The sequence below is a fragment of the Pan troglodytes genome, chromosome 8, assembly GCF_028858775.2.
Source record: "Pan troglodytes isolate AG18354 chromosome 8, NHGRI_mPanTro3-v2.0_pri, whole genome shotgun sequence".
In the NCBI taxonomy this organism is placed as follows: Eukaryota; Metazoa; Chordata; class Mammalia; order Primates; family Hominidae; genus Pan; species Pan troglodytes.
The window spans coordinates 28,335,149-28,355,305 of NC_072406.2; the positions used below are offsets into that span (position 1 = coordinate 28,335,149).

The following is a 20,157-nucleotide window of genomic DNA, read 5'->3' on the forward strand; positions in this document are numbered from 1 at the left end:
AGGTGAGGAGTTCAAGACCAGTCTGGCCAAGATGGTAAAACCCCATCTCTACCAAAAATTAAAAAATTAGCAGCTGTGGTGGTGCACGCCTGTAATCCCAGCTACTCGGGAGGCTAAGGCAGAAGAATTGCTTGAACCAAGGAGGCGGAGGTTGCAGTGAGCCGAGATCGCGCCACTGCACTCCAGACTGGGAGACAGGGTGAGACTCTGTCTCAAAAAAACAAATTTTTTTTTAAAAAAAGAAAGAAAATATTGTTTTTGATGTTATTAAAAACTCCTTGCCAATAAGATTATTATTTTGTACAGTATATATAATTATTATATTATAGCTGGGCACAGTGGCTCACACCTGTAATCCCAGCACTTTGGGAGGCTGAGGCAGGTGGATCACCTGAGCTTAGGAGTTCGAGGCTAGCCTGGCCAACATGGTAAAACCCCATCTCTACTAAAAATACAAAAAGTAGCTGGGCATGGCAGTACGCATCCACAATCCCAGCTACTTGGGAGGCTGAGGCAAAAGAATTGCTTGAACCTGGGAGATAGAGGTTACAGTGAGCCGAGATCATGCCATTGTACTCCAGCCTGGGTGACAAGAGCAAAACTCCATCTCAAAAAAAAATTATATTATAAATTATATATTACATTATTGTATGTTACATATATTCTGTAACAATACGATAAATAATTTCATATTATTACTTTAATAATTAAATTGTATATAATTATGCTGTTAAGCTTGTGGGGAGTTACGCCCCTTTCCTAAGATAAAAACAGACACATCTTTGGGGAGTCAGATCCAGACCCTGGGATCCTGACTGCCAGCACCTCGCTGTCTCCACCAGCCCCACGTCCTGTCTGCAGCCCCCACGTTTGTTATCTGGGGCCTGTGGATCTACGGGAGTGGCATTGGCTAACAAAGGCAGTGACAGAAAAAGTGTCCCCCAAGTCCAGTGGCTCTTAATCTTGAATACACAGTGAATTTCATAGTGTTTAGTCTGACTATCTAGAGAAGTTCAAATATATTGAGTTGTCACAGTCCCTTTTAGTGACTTGAGTTTTAAAAGGGGGAAAAAAACAGAAAGAAAAATAAAAGATAGACACAAATTTCCCTCACAGATACTGCTGCTGCTGGTTTGGAGAAGAAGTGCTTCTGGAGAACTGGAACCTGGTCAGCGGATGAGGACACACGACACTGTGAATGAGCAGTTATGGAGTCAGGGCAATGCCCTGGGGGTCTTGGAGGATGTCAGAGATCCCACGTTGACTAATTCTGGACACATATTCTGTTCAAAGAGGGCCTTTCAGCTGGGCACAGTGGCTCACGCCTGTAATCCCAGCACTTTGGGAAGCCGAGGCGGGCAGATCACCTGAGGTCAGGAGTTCGAGAGCAGCCTCGCCAACATGGTGAAACCCCGTCTCCACTGAAAATACAAAAATTAGCCGGGTGTGGTGGCAGGTGCCTGTAATCCCAGCTACTTGGGAGGCTGAGGCAGGAGAATCGCTTGAACCTGGGAGGCGGAGGTTGCTGTGAGCAGAGATCACACCACTGCACTCCAGCCTCGGTGAGAGAGACTCTCTCTCAACTGAAAAAAAAAGAAAAAAGAGGGCCTTTCTCTGGGTGGACAACAGTGTTGTGTAGGATAAGAGTGTTGTGTAGAGACAACGTTCTGCTGCTTGCCGGTGTGTCAGCAACACCTCTGCTGCTAAGTAGCATCACTGGAGGTAAGATTAGGAGGCTTGGCTGGGCGCAGTGGCTCTTGCCTGTAATCCCAGCACTTTGGGAGGCCGAGGCAGGAGGATCACAAGGTCAGGAAATCGAGACCATCCTGGCTAACACGGTGAAACCCCATCTCTACTAAAAAAATACAAAAAATTAGCCGGGCGTGGTGGCGTGCATCTGTAGTCCCAGCTATTTGGGAGGCTGAGGCAGGAGGATGGCGTGAACCCAGGAGGGAGAGCTTGCAGTGAGCCGAGATCGCACCACTGCACTCCAGCCTGGGTGGCAGAGCAAGACTCTGTGTCAAAAAAAAAAAAAAAAAAAAAAGATTAGGAGGCTCAGTTTCACCACAGTTAACAGCACGGCACGAGGTCACTTCTACGAGCCCAACTGCACAAACCTTCACCTCCTGCCTCCGTCTCATCCTGGCCACAAGACAATTCAAAGCAATTTTCTTTTCTTTTTTTTTTTGAGATGTAGTCTCGTTCTGTCCCCCAGACTAGAGTGCAGTGGCATGATCTCGGCTCACTACAGCCTCTGCCTCCCGGGTTCAAGTGATTCTTCTGTCTCAGCCTCCCCAGCAGCCGGGATTACAGGCGCCCACCACCATGTCAGCTTTTGTATTTTTAGTAGAGATGGGGTTTCATCATATTGGCCAGGCTGTTCTTGAACTCCTGACCTCAACTGATCCGCCTACCTCAGCCTCCCAAAGTGCTGGGATTACAGGTGTGAGCCACCGGGCCTGGCCCCCATGAGACAATTCGAGATAAAGTACAATAGCCGGCAATAGATTCTGAAAATAATTCTTCTCTTCCCTCCCTTTCCCTTTCCTTGTCTTCTCTCTTCCATCCTCCCTCCTTCCTCCACCCTGTCACCAGAAAAGCTTGGTATTTGACACTTTTAAGTGTCTAGAATGGTGCATTCATCTGGCCTTTTGACCGAGTGAGTTGGTCTTTCCAACCAGAGCTCTGTCCCATGTTTGAGGTTGAGGAATGTCTAGCTGGGCTTGGGGAGAATGTCGGGAAATGGATGTGCTCCTGCAGTGTTCTGGAAGTGCAAACTGGTGCAACCTTCCTGGAAAACAATTTAGCAACATCTATGAGTAATTCACCCTTTGGCCATACTCTCAAAGGCTCACAAAGATAGACGTGCAAGGACAGTCATTACAACATTGTTTAACAGAATGTCAATGGGACATTTCATGTTGTCTCCAAAATGAGGCTGCAGCCCTAAAGCTGAGAATAAGAGGTGCTAAATCCCCATATTTAAAGGACCACCTATGAGCTGGCAGGAGCAGTTCATTGACCAATAGTCCCCTCTCCTTCTCCCCATCTTACAATAATAGAAGTCCAGGCATTAGAAAATCACTCAGGTTCAAGGTGAGAGCTACTCCTTTCCTTCCCTTGAAGCCACATGTGTGGAGCTTCAAGAGAACCTTAGAGACTCAAGATGCTGGCGAGAAGGGAAAGGACTGACATCTTAGTCCTGATCTAGACACTTGCTAAGATGTAGAAACTCATGGGTCCACATGAGCTCCCATGTTGTTGCAGAACTCAGTGAAAGAGTTCTTGAGAAAGCCAGATCTATTTCTTCAGAAGCCTGGGAATAGATGAGCAAATAGAGACTGGTCCTTGCTTCTTGCCTGGGTAATTTTGGAATGAAAGGCTTGCTGGAGCAATCAGAGTTGTGTGAGTGTCCCAAGGGGCAAGCAGAGACCAGGAAAGGTGGCTGGGCTTGAGTTGTCTTGCTGGTATCCTCCTCAAGAAGGCAGCAGGAAGTCCAGTAGGAAGAAGCGTAGAGTCTATGACCAGGTGTAGGGACTTGCAGAAAAGATTACAAGTCAGAGCACATCATTCAGCCAGGGAACTTTTGGGCCATCCAAAGACTTGTGCAAAAGCTCCATCAGAGAACCAATATTTGGATGCCTGCCATACAGCAAGGCATGGATAACAGCGAAGATTACATCTGCACTGACTCAGTAAAACAAGTTATACTGGTCAGGTGCAGCAGCTCATGCCTATAATCCTAGCACTTCGGGAGGCTAGGAGTTCAAGACCAGCCAGGGCAACATAGCAAGACAATGTCTCTACAAAAAATAAAAAAAATTGGTATGGTGGCATGTGCCTGTAGTTCCAGCTACTTGGGAGGCTAAGGCAGAAGGATCTCTTGAGGCCAGGAGTTGAAGGCTGCAGTGAACCATGATCATGCCACTGCACTCCAGCCTGGGGGATGAGGGGTGACAGAGCAAGGCTCTGTCTCTAAATAAAAAAAAAAGTGGCTGGGTATGGCAGCTCATGCCTGTAATCCCAGCACTTTAGGAGGCTGAGGTAGGTGGATTGTTCGCGCCCAGGAGTTCAAGACCAGCCTGGGCAACATGGCAAAACTCTGGCTCTACAAAAAAAAATTAAAATATTAGTTGGGCATGGTGGCATGCAGCTATAGTTTCAGCTACTCAGGAGGCTGAGGCAGGAGGATTGCTTCAGCCCAGGAGGTTAAGGCTGCAGTGAGCCATGTGTCACTACACTCCAGCCTAGATGAAAGAGTCAGAGCTTGTTTAAAAAAAAAAAAAAGAGAGAGAGAGAGAGACAAAACAGTTATATCATTTTCATGAATCCCTCTTCCCTAACCATCTTGACTCTGGAGGAACCAGAAGCCCTAGAGTATGGGGAGGTCCCATAAGCCATTGGAAACTCCAGAACTGAAGGTGGGTGTGGGCTTGGCACTGGGTGGCAGATTGAAGATTTATGACTGGAGTGAATTTTTAGTACCGGCTATGGTAGATGTGTAAAATTACTACACTCTTGCATCACACCAAGCATGAAAGAGTTTACATTCCAGAGAAAAAGGTTTATCGCTGTCTCTTGGTTTTTCAGACTATCGAAGGCCAAGTGTTCAGATGGTCTTGTTTTGTGGGACAGATAGGACTTCACACCATTGCTGGTGCGAGTTTTCTGGAGGAAGTGGGCTGTGAGATGAATTCTGAATTAAAGGAAGAATTCTTGGATCTTGGATAGAGTCGCAGGCGCCTCTGATGACAAGTTGTAGGAGAAAGAAGGAAACCAAATGTCTTTTTGCATAATTGGCAGGGAAAGGATCCCTAAATGGAACTGGGAGGTGATATAATCAGGGCTAATTTGATAAAGAGTCTCGAAATCAAATGTGACTACATTGACTCTACCGCGGAAGCATCCATTGATTATGTTGTCAAAGATACAGGTGAGAGCAATGGATTTTAATGACAGTGTTTTGAACCATTCGTAAGGAAGGGAGTATGAAGGGAATACTGCCAGTTAATGTGTTTTATTTCAGATGAGAAATAAATCCAGATTATCCTGGGGACTTTCCAGTGGAGGAAAAAAACTAAATCAAAACCAAACCGAAAATCAAGAGTGTAGCTGAGCCAGTTGCAGGAAGAAATGGCAAATTATTCCAAGGGTTCTATCTGAGGGAGGGAAACAATGGATAATCAGTCTATCGAGGGAAAATGTGTTAGAGGCTTCAACGTAGTTATTTAGCTTTCTTTGAAATACAATGAAGCATGATTGCATTTTAAATTAATTCCTAGCATGCCAGCCTTTGAATTTTTCATGTTTACTTTTACTTTGCATGCTGACTTGATTTTCTTTCTTTTTACAAATCGCCAACAAAATTCAAGAGGATAATGTTCCAGATAAGCAATGTTTATTTGGTTAGCAAGTATTTATTGCTCATTTACCCTGTAGTTGATGGGGAGGAAGGAGCCAAGGTGCGTTTATTACCTATTAAGTATTGAAATAGAGACTTTCTTATACATTATTTCATATTAATCTGTACAACACCTCTGTGATGTAAGTACTATCATTTTCATTTTTCATTTTAGGAATCTGAGCCTCGAAGAGGTTATGTGACTTATCCCAAAGAGTGTCTGTATCAGTCTGTTCTCACCCTGTTAATAAAGACATACCCGAGACTGCATAATTTACAAAGGAAAAAGGTTTAATGAACTCACATCCACATGGCTGGGGAGGCCTCACGTTCATGGCTGAAGGCGAGTGAGGAGCAAAGTCACGTCTTACATGAAGGCAGGCAAGAGAGCTTGGGCAGGGGAACTCCCCTTTATAAAAGCATCAGATCTCGTGAGAGTTATTCACTACCATGAGAACAGTATGGGGAAACGGCCCCCTATGATTCAATTATCTCCACCTGGCCCTGCCCTTGACACATGGGGATTATTACACTTCAAGGTGAGATTTGGTTGGGGACATAGCCAAACCATATCAGTGTCTTAGCAAATTATTATAGCGCTTGCAGTACCACGCTATAGTTAACTGTTTACTTCGTAGGGCAGATGTTTGCCTACACAATGTTCCATCATCTCCCTTGTCATTAGAATCCACTTACCCCTGTAGACATTGTATACACCAGCTTCTCACTCCACCAGCTTCTCTTGCAGCTAGAGGTGGGACTGTGGCTCTCTTTTGTCAAAGAGACATCAACACATCTCCTGAGGGTGGGGGTAGGGGAGCGTCAAGGAAATCTCTGGATTTGATGTATTCATTGAACTGCTGCAACTACCGTCCAGCCACTTGGCAGATGGAAAAATATCCTCTGTGGGGTCACAGAGACACTGAGTTCTAGGACCAACCACCTGCAGGCTTCTTGCTATGGAAAATGAGCTCACAGCAATAGAGACGGCTTGTATGCGGCTATTCTCTTGCGAGCAGCTGAGTACATTCTGCCCCATACAGGCAGGGCAGGCTTGCCCCAGTGTGCCTGGATTCTCACCACCCACTTGCAGGAAAAGGGCTCTGCCCACAGGTCACTACCTGGGAGCCAGGACAGCCAGCTCGCAGGCTGGCAGGACCATCCAATGGCCCTGTATGACAGCAGCCCTTCAAAGAGGGTCTGAAGACCAAATTAGATTCTCGCTTTGGGGAATTTGAACTGGAGATACAGGGAGATGTTTCTCACGTAGGGGAGGAGGAAGAAATAGTAAACAAACAAAAGAGATAAAACCACAGAGGTTTAGAGGAAAGCTGAGTTATCTCTTGGCAGAGCAGGCGCTCCAGTGAATATCCATCCACAAACTCCCAACGCCCAGGGAGGACGGGACAACCAGAGGTGACCACGGTGTGTGCCAGTTGTCCTTGTTCAAAGCCTCTGCTCCTCCCTCAGCTAGATTTTGCTGTTTAATGCTCCTCTGTTGTCAATTTTATTTTTAGTTTCTGGGGCAAACTGGCTGAGGAGGGAGCAGGCTAAGCAGGCCCATGCTGAGAGCATTGCAGGATGTGTCAGGTCTGCCGTTGGCTCCTTGAGCTTTGAAGAGCTTAGGAAAGTGAGCCTTGCTTTCAGGGGCTCCGTGAGGGCCTTGAATCCTAGAAACACCATGAGATCTGATTGATGCTGGGGCTGGTGCACCCTCAGGCCAGGGTCTCGGGGACCACAGAGCAGCCCAGGCTGGCCTCTCCATGGCTGGGACCACATCGTCTTCCTGTCAAATCCCTTCAGTAGACCCACACAGGCTTCAGTAGTTTCAGACTTCCCAGTCACTTGTCACCCTAGTCTCCCATCGACCTGTTCACTAGTTGTTACCCATGTTCTGGACACAGAGTGGCCATCCTGTCCCTCGACTCCCCCTGTGAGGCCTGGCAGTAAGGCCAGGTTCCTGAGGGCCTGCTTGCTTCATGGTCACAACAGCTGCAGAGGAAGACCTACCAACCCGATGTGAGCTGAGACACGTCCTGCAAACAAAACAGCCTGCCCCACCCAACTCGCCTGTTCCTACTTCTAAGCTCTGATCTTCATGTGTCTTAGTCAGCTTAGACTGCCATGATGAGGTACCACAGATAGGGAGCTTAAACAATAGACATTTATATCTCACATTCTGTAGGCAGGGATTCAGTTTCTGATGAGGGCTCTCTTCCTGACTTGCAGACTGCCACCTTCTCGCTATGACCTTGCAAGACCTTTCCTTTGTATGTGTTCTTGGAGAGAAATAATTAGCTTTGGTGTCTTTTGTCTTTCTTTCTTTGTCTTTCTTTCCTTGTTTTTCTTTTTTCTTTCTTTCTTTCTTTCTTTGTCTTTCTTTCCTTGTTTTTCTTTTTTCTTTCTTTCTTTCTTTCTTTCTCTTTCTTCTTTCTTTCTTCTTTCTCTTTCTCTTTCTCTCTTTCTTTTTCTTTCTCTTTCTCTCTCTCTTTCTTCTTTCTTTCTCTCTCTTTCTTTTTTTTTTTTTGACAGAGTCTTGCTCTGTCACCCAGGGTGGAGTGCAGTGGCACCATCTCAGCTCACTGCAAGCTCCACCTCCCAGGTTCACGCCATTCTCCCACCTTAGCCTCCCGAGTAGCTGGGACTACAGGCACGCACCACCACGCTTGGCTAATTTTGTTTTTGTATTTTTAGTAAAGACGGGGTTTCACTGTGTTAGCCAGGATGGTCTCAATCTCCTGACGTTGTGATCTGCCCTCCTTGGCCTCCCAAAGTGCTGGGATTACAGGCATGAGCCACCATGCCCAGCCAGTTTCTTTCTTTCTTAAAAAGTTTTTGTAGAGATGGGGTCTTACTATATTGCCCAGGCTGGTCTCAAACTCCTGGGTTTGAACAATCCTCCTGCCTCAGTTTCTCAAAGTGCTGGGATTATAGGTGAGAGCCACTGCACCTGGCCTGTCTTTTCTTCTTTTCTTTTTCTTTTTGTTTTCTTTCTGGCATCTCTTCTTATAAGAACACTAATCCTATTGGTTCAGGGCCACACCCCGATGACACATGTAACCTCCACTACCCACTTAGAGGCCCTATCTGCCAATGCAGCCACACTGGAGGTTATGGCTTCAACATATGAACTTGGGGAAACACAATAAAGTCTGCAGCACCTTGAAAGCAGTAGTCACACCTGATTCAGCTTTTCATTCCCTCATCAGAGCACAGTTTCGACATACCATAGTGTCCAATAAATGTGAATTCAGGGGAATCTTGAATGAAATGGCAGAGCTGGTATTTTAACCCAGGTCTTTGAATCAACAAATGAAGTGCTGGACGTCATAGCTGGGCACCTACAGGGAATTAAAGAAAGAATACACCATGGTTTGCCCACTGGGAGGATAACCTTGTTCCGGTGGCAGGACATACAATTGATACAAATTATATCACACCATGTGGAGTGGGCTGGTGAGGAGGTGAGGAAGGGGGTCCAGAAAGGATGGGAAGTGAGCTGGCCCTAAGAGGCTGGTTTGCTTTGGGGTTCCAGGAGTAGCAAGGAGAGGCAGGAAGGGCAACTCCAGCCAGAAAACCCAGGATCTGAGATTGAGGTCTGAGTTTCAGCATGGAGGTCTAGGATGGGATGAAAGTTCAAGAAAAATTGGGGCTTTGGCAGAGCTTTGGAAGGTCTGAACCAAAAGATGGCATTGAAAATAACCTTGCAGGGTGGGTGCGGTGGCTTATGCCTGTAAACCCAGCACTTTGGGAGGCCGAGGTGGGCGGATCACGAGGTCAGGAGATTGAGACCATCCTGGCTAACACAATGAAACCACATCTCTACTAAAAATACAAAAAAAATTAGCCGGGGGTGATGGCGGGCGCCTGTAGTCACAGCTACTCCGGAGGCTGAGGCAGGAGAATGGCGTGAACCTGGGAGGTGGAGCTTGCGGTGAGCAGAGATCGCACCACTGCACTCCAGCCTGGGTGACAGAGTGAGAGTCCGTCTCAAAAAAAACAAAAACGAAAACAAAAAAAAGAAAATAACCTTGCCAACCTGTAACATATAACATCAATCAAACAATAGTTCTGATCTTTTAACCAACCATTTAAAAGTTAATAGAGACTGGGCATGGTGGCTCATGCCTGTCATCCCAGTGCTTTGGGAGGCTGAGGTGGGAGGGTCACTTGAGCTCAGGGTTTGAGACCAGCCTGGGCAACATAGTAAGACCTTGTCTCTACAAAAATAAAACTTAAAAAGATTAGCCAGGACCCAGTGCTGTGGCTCACGCCTGTAACCCCAACACTCTGGGAGTCCGAGGCAGGTGGATCACTTGAGGTCAGGAGTTCGAGACCAGACTGGCTAACATGATGAAACCCCGTCTCTACTAAAAATACAAAAAAATTAGCCTGGTGTGGTGGCTCATGCCTGTAATTTTAGCTACTCAGGAGGTTGAGGCAGCAGAATCACTTGAACCCGGGAGGCTGAGGTTGCTGTGAGCCAAGATCATGCCACTGCACTCCAGCCTGGGCAACAGAGCGAGACTCCTCAAAAAAAAAAAAAAAAATTAGCCAGGCTTGATGGCACTTGCCTGTCATCTCAGCTACTTGGAAGGCTGAGGCAGGAGGATTACTTGATTACTTGAGCCCAGGAGTTAGAGGCTGCAGTGAGCTATGATCATACCACTATACTCCAGCCTGGGTGACAGAGTGAGACTCTGTCTCTAAAAAAAGAAAAAGAGTTAATAAAAAATGTAATCCTTCCTCAGTAAAAAGATTGTTTTAAGGCTATGATAATTAATGAACAACTTAGGAAATATTTTTGTTTTTTTAACCATATGGATTATGGATGCGGTTGTGCAGAAATACTGCCATTTCAAAGTTAAAATTGCTTCCAATATTCATGATGAAATTGTAAGTGAATTCTTCATACAACTAAGTATATCTTTTCCTATTTTCTCAATGAGTATACTGGATTGTTTAACATCTACAATTATGCTTCACGTTTCAACTTGCATTTAGTTTTTCCATAATTATTTATTGTTTGGAACAAGCAAACTCGGAGAAGTTTAAAGTTTGCTTTTTAAAGATCAAACACGACTCCAGGATTTTCACATATATTTCAGGAGAAAACTCTTAGAATACTGTATTTTTCAAAAACAAGTAACATGAAAGATAGCGTGTTTGACTGTGTGCAACTCCTTAGCAAAACTGTGGGAAACCACACCCGCTCTTGAGAAAATATTCAGAGTGTGCAAAAATGAACTGCTCTTTAAATGTTAAGAAATGCAAAACTTAAAGGCCACTATCCTCCCATCCTCCACTGTCTACAATGTGTCACCATATCCGCCCCTCCAGCATCGCCGCCATGGGTCTGCCCATGAAGATGGTGGTGTTGGAAAACTACCTCTGAGACATTTAGAGTTTGTAATGGAAATTTTAATAAGCCAGTAGCTTAGGGAGCATGGGCATTTTAGAAAGCCATTCTCCAGCTCCTCCTCCTGAGTGTGTGTGTAGTCTCTGACTTCCTGAAATGATATGACAGGAGGCCACTTTTTAACTTGTACCTTAAGATAATCCTTTTGATGATGTTACACAACTTTCCAAATTTTGTTGATTGGTTGGTACCTTCATTCTTTTATTTATTCTTTCAACATTGGAGTGCATATCATCACCCCAACTTCGGTTTTTTACATTTTAATTTGTATTGTTTTTAATTTATTTTGAGGCAATGTCTCACTATGTTGCCCAGGCTGGAGTACAGGGACGTGATCATAGCTCACTGCAGCCTCAGCCTCCTGGGCTGAAGCAATCCTCTCACCTCAGCCTCCCAAGTAGCTGGGACCACAGGTGCGCACCACCACACCTGGCTAATTTTTTTAGTTTTTGTAGAGACGGGGTCTCACTATGTTGCCCAGGCTTGTCTTGAACTCCTGGGCTCAAGCAATCCTCCCACTCCTGGGCTCACTTCAACCTCCCAAAGTGCTGGGCGAGGGAGTCGCTGGGCAAAAGAGGCACTGGGCTCAGCCATCACCCCAACTTTTGGCATATATAGGGGATAGGAAAGCAGCTACTAGGACTCTAATAGTCAAACTAAAACTCCCCTCAGACTTGAGTTTAGCAAGCGATTTTGGATCGAATGCTTTGCACGCTCATTTTTCATCAGATGCATTCTTGCTTCCACACTTCCCCCTCATTCAAATCAGCATAGGGTGGCCCGGCTAGCCTTCTGCACTTCCTCTTTCTTTCTCTCCATTTGGGTAATGTTAAAATAAATGATGTGTGTATGGCTTTACCTTTCGGAGATTTTTTGGGAACAAAACCTCTCTGGAGGGCAAAGGCAGCATAAGATAAAGTGAAGGCCGGCTGACTGCAGTTGAAACTCCGGCTTTTGCCTGGTTTGCCTGTGCGTTCTTCCATGAGGTTCAGAGCCTCTGATTTCTCCAGCTCTTCAAAGAGAAAGAGCATGATACTTACAAGTCCTTTTGCCTAATGGAAGAGAAAGAGATTGAGCATGCTTGAGTTTCATAGGAAGCTAAATGTTCAGCGTTTCAAGGAAGCTAAAATTCTAGTTCCACTTTCCAATTACTGGAATTTTATTTTTATTTTTATTTTATTTTTTCAGAGTCTTGCTCTGTCGCCCAGGCTGGAGTACAGTGGTGTGATCTCAGCTCACTGCAACCTCTGCCTCCCGGGTTCAACCAATTCCTCTAGCTGGGATTACAGGTACCTGCCACCACGTCTGGCTAATTTTTGTATTTTTAGTAGAGACGGGGTTTTGCCATGTTGGTCAAGCTGGCCTTGAACTCCTGACCTCCAGTGATCCACCAGCTTCAGCCTCCCAAAGTGCTCGGATTACAGGCATGAGCCACCATGCCTGGCCAAAAATTTCTTAATTTTTGGATGAGTAAAGGAGAGAATACTGAGCTGATGAGTGTGGATAAAAAATGCTGGCTTGGAATTAGCACCCGCAGGTCAGCCTGCCTTTTTGTTTTACATCCTGCCCGGGCATTCACACTTCCTAAATGGGCCCTAGCTCTGACTTGCCACCTTGAATTTGGGCCATTAAGTCAGGGCCATTTCATTCCTGGCTCTGCACTGCTTGCTCTTCAGTTTATTCCTGTGTGACATCTTGTGTTTGGCTTTGATTCTGTATTTCACAACCTGACAATGGTTCCTTTCTCCTGAACTTCTAGCCTATAATTTTCCCTTGCTCTTCTAGATTCTCAGCCTTGGTTTCAGACAGACCAGGGCTGAGAAGCGTAAATGGGTCCTTAGGGAGTATGTGGTCCTGAACTCCTGTGCCAGTGGCTCCTGGACACCGCCAGGCGGATGCAGTTGGTCTCTCAGGCTCAAGTCTCATTTCTTCCAGGCGAGCGACTACTTAAGTGTTTGTGCCTGGTCACAGGCTGCCCGGGGTCACCAATGAGCCTTTGGATGGGCACTCGAATATCCAGCATTATCAGCAGAAACCTGGGTAGGAAGAACTTGTCCAGGAGGCAGCAGACTACCTACCTCTTGCCCGGTGGCATCAGTCTGTGAAGGTCATCTTTCTGTTTCCAGATTAGCATCAAGACTTGAGAAGCATAGGGCCGGGTGCAGTGGCCCACACCTGTAATCGCAGTGCTTTGGGAGGCTGAGGCAAGAGGATCACTTGAGATCAGGAGTTTGAGACCAGTTTGGGCAACATAGTGAGACCCTGTCTTTCCAAAAATATTTTTGAAAAGTAGCCAGGTGTGGTGGCGTGCCCATGTCATCCCAGCTGCTTGGGAGGCTGAGGTGGGAAGATTGCTTGAGCCCAGGAGTTTGAGGCTGCAGTGAGTTGTGATCGTGCCTCTGCACTCCAGCCTGGGTGGCAGAGCAAGACCTTGTCTCTCAAAAAATTATGTATATATACATATATAGAGAGAGAGAGATGGAGTCTTGCTCTGTCACCCAGGCTGGAGTGCAATGGCACGATCTTGGCTCACTGCCATCTTCACCTCCTGGGTTCAAGCACTTCTCCTGTCTCAGCCTCCAGAGTAGCTGGGATTACAGGCACATGCTACCATGCACAGCTAATTTTTTTTTGTATTTTTAGTAGAGACAGGTTTCACCATGTTGACCAGGCTAGTTTCAAACTCCTGACCTCAGGTGATCTGCCTGCCTTGGCCTCCCAAAATGCTGGGATTACAGGTGTGAGCAACTTCACCTGGCCAATAAAAAATAAATTTAAAAAAGAGTTGTGGACTGGGCGTAGTGGCTCATCCCCGTAATCCCAACAGTTTGGGAGGCCGAGGAGGGTGGATCACCTGAGGTCACAAGTTCGAGACCAGCCTGGCCAACATGGCGAAACCCCGTCTCTACTAAAAATACAAAAATTAGCTGGCCATGGTGGCGGGGGCCTGTAATCCCAGCTACTCGGGAGGCTGAGGCAGGAGAATCGCTGGAACCCGGGAGACGGGGGTTGCAGTGAAGCGAGATCGCGCCATTGCACCACTCCAGCCTGGGTGACAGAGTAAAACTCCATCTCAAAAGAAAACAAGAATGTTGTGAACAATGGCTCTCCTTGCTTGTGGCACTCCAGGCCTTATGTTTACACAAAGAAGGGGTGGTCCTGAGTCCGCATCTGCCCCTTCCCAGTCCTGGCATCCTGGACTCTGTTACAGAGAACATGCCACCTCCATACCCCAGGTCTCTAGAGTCCCAGAAGACTTTTAACTGAGCTTTACAAAATAATGTCCCCCCACCCGATAGTGGCTCCATGATCGGTGTCCACCCCAACATGACATAAAAAGCTGGAGCGCTTCTGGCCGGGCACGGTGGCTCATGCCTGTAATCCCAGCACTTCGGAAGGCCGAGGTGCGCAGATCACCTGAGGTCAGGAGTTCAAGACCAGCATGACCAACATGGAGAAACCCCGTCTCTACTAAAAAAAAATACAAAAATTAGCCAGGCATGGTGGCGCATGCCTGTAATCCCAGCTACTTGGGAGGCTGAGGCAGTAGAATCGCTTGAACCTGGGAGGCAGAGGTGCAGTGAGCCAAGATAGTGCCATTGCACTCTAGCCTAGGCAACAAAAGCAAAACTCCGTCTCAAAAAAAAAAAAAAAAAAGCTGGAGCGGTTCTAACCTTCTCCTCTCTCTCAGTCCCATGGTGCCCACTGTGGCCAGGAATCTTTGGCCTGGAATTTCCTGCTCCCAGCCCACCATGCTTAATGGGTGGTTTGGACGTGGAGGCTGGAGAATATTTTAGTATCTCCCTGGAGTTGGTTACTTCAGAACAGGCCTCTGTGCTCCCAGGGCAGAGATCTAGCATTGCAGCTGCCATGGGGACTTATGTTTTTCGCTACTGTTGTTGACTGGCAGTGGCTACACTTAGGATGCTCGTAGGCAGACAGCTCCTGCCCCAAGATGAGGTTCTGCCATTTCATGGACAGGACCACTCCTGCCTACGTCTCCCCTTCTGACTCACAGCAGTGGCCTCCTCGCTGGTCTCGTTTCTCTCAATGCTCATGGTCACTTTGCTTCATGGATCTTGTAGCCCTTTATTGCTATGTGGTTGTTTTGTTTTGTGGGGGTTTTTTTTTTCATAGCTAACAGGCCCCATCCATAGGTTTCACTCACTTTATTTTTATTTATTTATTTTGAGACAAGGTCTTGCTCTGTTACTCAGGCTGGAGTGCAGTGGTGCCATCAAAGTTCACTGCAGTCTTGAACGCCTGAGCTTAAGTGATCCTCCTGCTTCAGCCTCCTGAGTAGCTAGGAGTACAGGTGCATGCCACCATGCCCAGCTAATTAAAAAAAAAAAAAGTATTCCATTTTCCCCAGGCTGGTCTCAAACTCCTGGGCTGAAGCCATCCTTCTGCCTATGCCTTCTAGTGTGCTGGGATTACATGCATGAGACACTGCACCCAGCCCGTTTCCCTAACTTTAAATACTGCAGAGAAAGACTGGGGTATGGGTCTCCATTCTTTCAATGGGCCAGAACCTTAAGTAGATTACACCTTTCCCTGGGAAGACAATTTTGTCAAGCCAAAGATAACAGGTCATAGTAGACCTTTCTCTTAGGACAGTAGATGCTACATGACTTACATTTTTGCAACGTAAATGGTTCTTCCAAGAATTGAAGAACTCTAGGTCTAAATTAGATCTCTACCTGTAGTCATTACAGTAAGTAGGAAATGTACGTAAGTTTGGGTTCTGCTCCATCAATCACATCTATACATCCACAGAATGCGTTTCCCTCTACTGATTACCAGAGACAGAGATCTGAGTCTCATCCCAGCATTTGTGAGCTCTATATTCCTAAGTCTTATTTTCAAATCCTCAATCTCTCTCTCTCTCTTTTTTTCTTTTTTGAGATAGCCTTTCACTCGTTGCCCATGCTGGAATACAGTGGAGCAATCATGGCTCACTGCAGCCTCAACCTCCTGGGTTCAAGCCATCCTCCCAGCTCAGCCTCCCAGTAACTGGGACCACAGAGGCATGCCACCATGTCCAGCTAATTTAAAAATTTTGTTGTAGAGATGGGGGTCTCACTATGTTGCCCAGGCTGGTCTTGAAATCCTGGGCTCAAGTAATTCTCCTGCCTTGGTCATAGTGCTGGGATTACAGGTGTGAACCACTGTACCCAGCCCCTCTCTCTTTTACAAGGAAGAGAGTGCTCTTTGTGTCTGGCTGTGAAAAGAATAATTCCTTTGAGCTATGGGTAATTAGAGATGAGGAGAGAAGGTTTATTTCATCAACACTTTGTCAATTACCTGTTGTACTGATAGCTCAAATCACACCTCACTTTCTTTTTAAATAACCAGGGCAGGGTGAGCTGTCACAGAGCACTTTCTGCACACCTCCATTATGGTATTCCTGAGTTGCCACACATTCGGGTGGCTCCTGGGGCTCATGTGAATAATTTCCATTCAGTTTCAGTTCTCCCTCATATACCCAAGTGGCTGAATCAAATGAAGCACTCTTTAATCCCGGGCTTAAAAAAAAAAAAAAAAGAAAGAAAGAAAACATCTACTGATGGAGCACATGAACAAAAAGAAAAGAGAAAAACTGCAGATTAGAACATTGATCAATACTAACTTCATACCCCTGGTCCCCCCGTAGAAGATTCTCAAAGGCCAGGCATTTCTCTGTAGGAAAGATTTGGAGGGAGAAGGATGCAATAATGCTGATAACTTTCTTAAGCCAGGACTTGGCTGGCCTGGTGGCTGCACTCTCAGTAGCTCTTTTGTTCTTATGAAAAGACCCAGAAGGGTCAAGGTCAACTTCAAGATATCTGAATAAGGTGTCAGCTGTGGCAGCTGAGTTGGTGCTCAGCTCTCTCATAGACCTCCTCTCCCTGCCCAAGTCCTTAAGAATCTGATATGGTTTGGCTGTGTCCCCACCCAAATTTCATCTTGAATTGTAGCTCCCATAATTCCTCAGGTGGGAGATAATTAAATCATGAAGGCAGTTTCCTCCATACTGTTCTCATGGTAGTGAATAAATCTCAAGAAATCTGATGAATTTTTTTTTTTTTTGAGACATTCTCACTCTGTCACTCAGGCTGGACTGCAGTGACACTATCTTGGCTCACTGCAACCTCCGCCTCCCAGGTTCAAGCAATTCTCCTGCCTCAGTCTCCCAATAGCTGGGATTACAGGTGCCTGCCAGCATGCCCAGCTAATTTTTTGTATTTTTAGTAGAGATGGGGTTTCTTCATGTTGCCCAGGCTGGTCTCCAACTCCTGACCTCAGGTGATCCACCCACTTCGGCATCTCAAAGTGCTGGGATTACAGGCATGAGCCACCATGCTGGACCAGATCTTATGATTTTATAAGGGGTTTCCCCTTTTGCTTGATTTTGATTCTCTCTTATCTGCCACCATGTAAGACGTGGCTTTTGCCTTCTGCCATGATTGTGAGGCCTCCCCAGCCACGTGGAACTGTGAGTCCATTAAACCTCTTTTTCTGTGTAAATTACCCAGTCTTGGGTATGTCTTTATCAGCAGTGTGGAAACGGACCAGTACAGGATTCCACTGGACTTTTTTCCCTAAGGCTGTTACAGCAGATGGGGAAAGATGGCTTGTCTCTTATGACCCCATACATTTTTACATAGGCATACAATCTTTATTTATCCATGCCAGGCCTCAGTGTATCTCTGTATATCTTGCGCTGACCAGCACAGTCCTTGGAATGGCTTGAACTTTTCTATTTGCACCCTGACCATCAGCATGACCATAACAACTTACAATCTGAAATTGCTTCATCTTTTGTGGTTCGAACAAGGTGAGATAATCCCAAACCAAACTTGAAAATTATCCACCACACTTATTGCTAGGACTCCTTGCACGAGTGAGCTGTGAGGACAGAACCCTGTTGTACTTATCTCTGCATCTCCAGGACTTTGTTTTGTGCTTGTGTTAGGCTGTTCTTGTGTTGCTATAAGGACATACCTAAGACTGGGTGATTTATACAGAAAAGAGGCTTAATTGGCTCACGGTTCTGCAGGCTGTATAGGCATGGCACTGGCATCTGCTTGGCTTCTGGGGAGGCCTCAGGGAGCTTTTATTTCTCAGTGGAAGGTGACGTGGTAGCAGTCACATCACATAGCGAGAGTGGAAGCAAGAGAGACAGGACGGGCATGTGCCACACTTATTGATTGATTGAGACAGAGTCTGGCTCTGTCACCTGGGCTGGAGTGCAGTGGTGCAATCATGGCTCATTGCAGTCTCGATCTTCCAGGCTGAAGCAATCCTCCTGCCTCAGCCTCCTGAGTAACTGGGACTATGGGCACATGTCACCATGCCCAGCTAATTTTTATTTATTTATTTATTTATTTATTTTTGAGACGGAGTCTAGCTCTGTCGCCCAGGCTGGAGTGCAGTGGCGCGAACTCAACTCAATGCAACCTCCACCTCCCAGGTTCAAGCAATTCTCCTGCCTTAGCCTCCCAAGTAGCTGGGATTACAGGTGCCCTCCTCCACGCCCAGCTAATTTTTGTATTTTTAGTGCAGATGGGATTTCACTGTGATGGCCATGCTGGTCTCAAACTCCTGACCTCGTGATCTGCCTCGGCCTCCCAAAATGCTGGGATTACAAGCGTGAGCCACTGCGCCTGGCCGATTTTTTCAAATTTTTAGTAGAGATGAGGTCTTGCTATGTTGCCCAGGCTGGTCTCAAACTCCTGAGCTCAAGTGATCCACCTGCCTTGGCCTCTCAAAGTGTTGGGATTATAGGCGCGAGCCGCTGTGCCTGGTCCATGCACCTTCAAACAACCAGATTTCACATGAAAGAACTCACTATTGCAAGGATGGCACCAAGCCACAAGGGATCTGTCCCCATGACCCAAACAACTCCCACCAGGCCTCACCTCTAACATTGGGATTACATTGCAACGAGAACTGAGTGGGACAAATATCCAGACTATATCAGTGCTTATTGCATAGCACTTGAGACATAACTGCTAATTAGGACATGACATTGAATAAACTAAAACAGCACGCACTATCATTAGAGACTTGATCCTCTCTGACATCAGCCTTTAAAGACCTGGATATGAGCAACGGGAGTCAATGGAAACACCAGCAAGAGAACAGTGGACGGCCGGGCGCAGTGGCTCACGCCTGTAATCCCAGCACTTTGGGAGGCCAAGGCAGGTGGATCACGAGGTCAGGAGATTGAGACTATCCTGGCTAACACGGTGAAAGCCCGTCTCTACTAAAAAATACAAAAGAATTAGCCGGGCGTAGTGGCAGGCACCTGTAGTCCCAGCTACTCAGGAGACTGAGGCAGGAGAATGTCATGAACCAAGGAGGTGGAGCTTGCAGTGAGCCGAGATCGCGCCACTGCACTCCAGCCTGGGCGACAGAGCGAGACTCCGTCTCAAAAAAAAAAAAAAAAAAAAAAAAAAAAAGAGAACAATGGACTAAACCTAACTCTTACTCAACAGGAAATTATTACTTAACAGAATTTGCCCATGTTCTCCAATAAAGAAGGGAAGGGGAAATAGTTAAGGCAGATTCAGATTAAAAATAGCAACTTGTAATTTATGCACAGATATTTTTCAGCCATCACGCCCCCACATATCTTCGGTGTGGAATGCTTTGGATAGATGGCGCCAGGAAATCCATATGTAGGGCAAAAAGCATGGGAAAAGATTCCCCAGTTAGATCATGCTCCTGATGTATTATCTCTGAAGGTCCTCAAAATAATTCTTTCTTTAGAGTAGAAAATCCATTTTGAAAGGGCTCCACTTGGGCTGGGCTGGACGCTACTGCATATCACCAAAGTAGGTCACCTCTGTGTGGACAATGAAGCCAACCTCAGTTTTAACCTTGCATTAAATCTGCAAAGGAGGAGATTGGACCAGGTGACCTCTGACGGCCTTCTGGCTCCACCTTCTGTGATGACGTCAAACCGTCAGAGGTAGATCTGGAAGCAGTGACCCTCTCTCTTTGCATGAATTTCTCTTTTTTCTCTGAGTTACAGTTTTGAGGGCAGCTGCTAATTTTTTTAATCCCTCGAATAACTCAGTTTTAGGAACATTCGCTCTCCCTAAGCCTTACCTTGAAACCAGTGTAGGATTTTGCTGCCACCCCGGAAGATGCTGAGTGGACTCAACTTCCTATCCGTTTTCTCCCTCTGGTGTGAGCCCACACTCCCGGCGCTGGGAAATGGCTCTGTTCTAGGAGTGCGGCTGTCATCCTCTTCCTCTGCCCAGTGCTCTCTGCTACATCTTTATTTATTTATTTATTTTTTTATTTTTCTAAAACACAATCACACAACTAGCTACAAATAAATCCCTCT

At 46.2% G+C, this 20,157-nt stretch overlaps 1 long non-coding RNA gene across 1 annotated transcript; it reads right to left on the minus strand.

The window, feature by feature from the left end:
- Positions 1-795: 795 nt before the first annotated feature.
- LOC107976929 (uncharacterized) lies at positions 796-18,167 on the minus strand. Its single transcript, XR_001721247.3, has 3 exons — positions 16,125-18,167; positions 11,680-11,872; positions 796-8,742 (listed from the first exon to the last, which is right to left on the minus strand). It is a non-coding gene; the product is annotated as an uncharacterized LOC107976929 (long non-coding RNA).
- Positions 18,168-20,157: the final 1,990 nt, after the last annotated feature.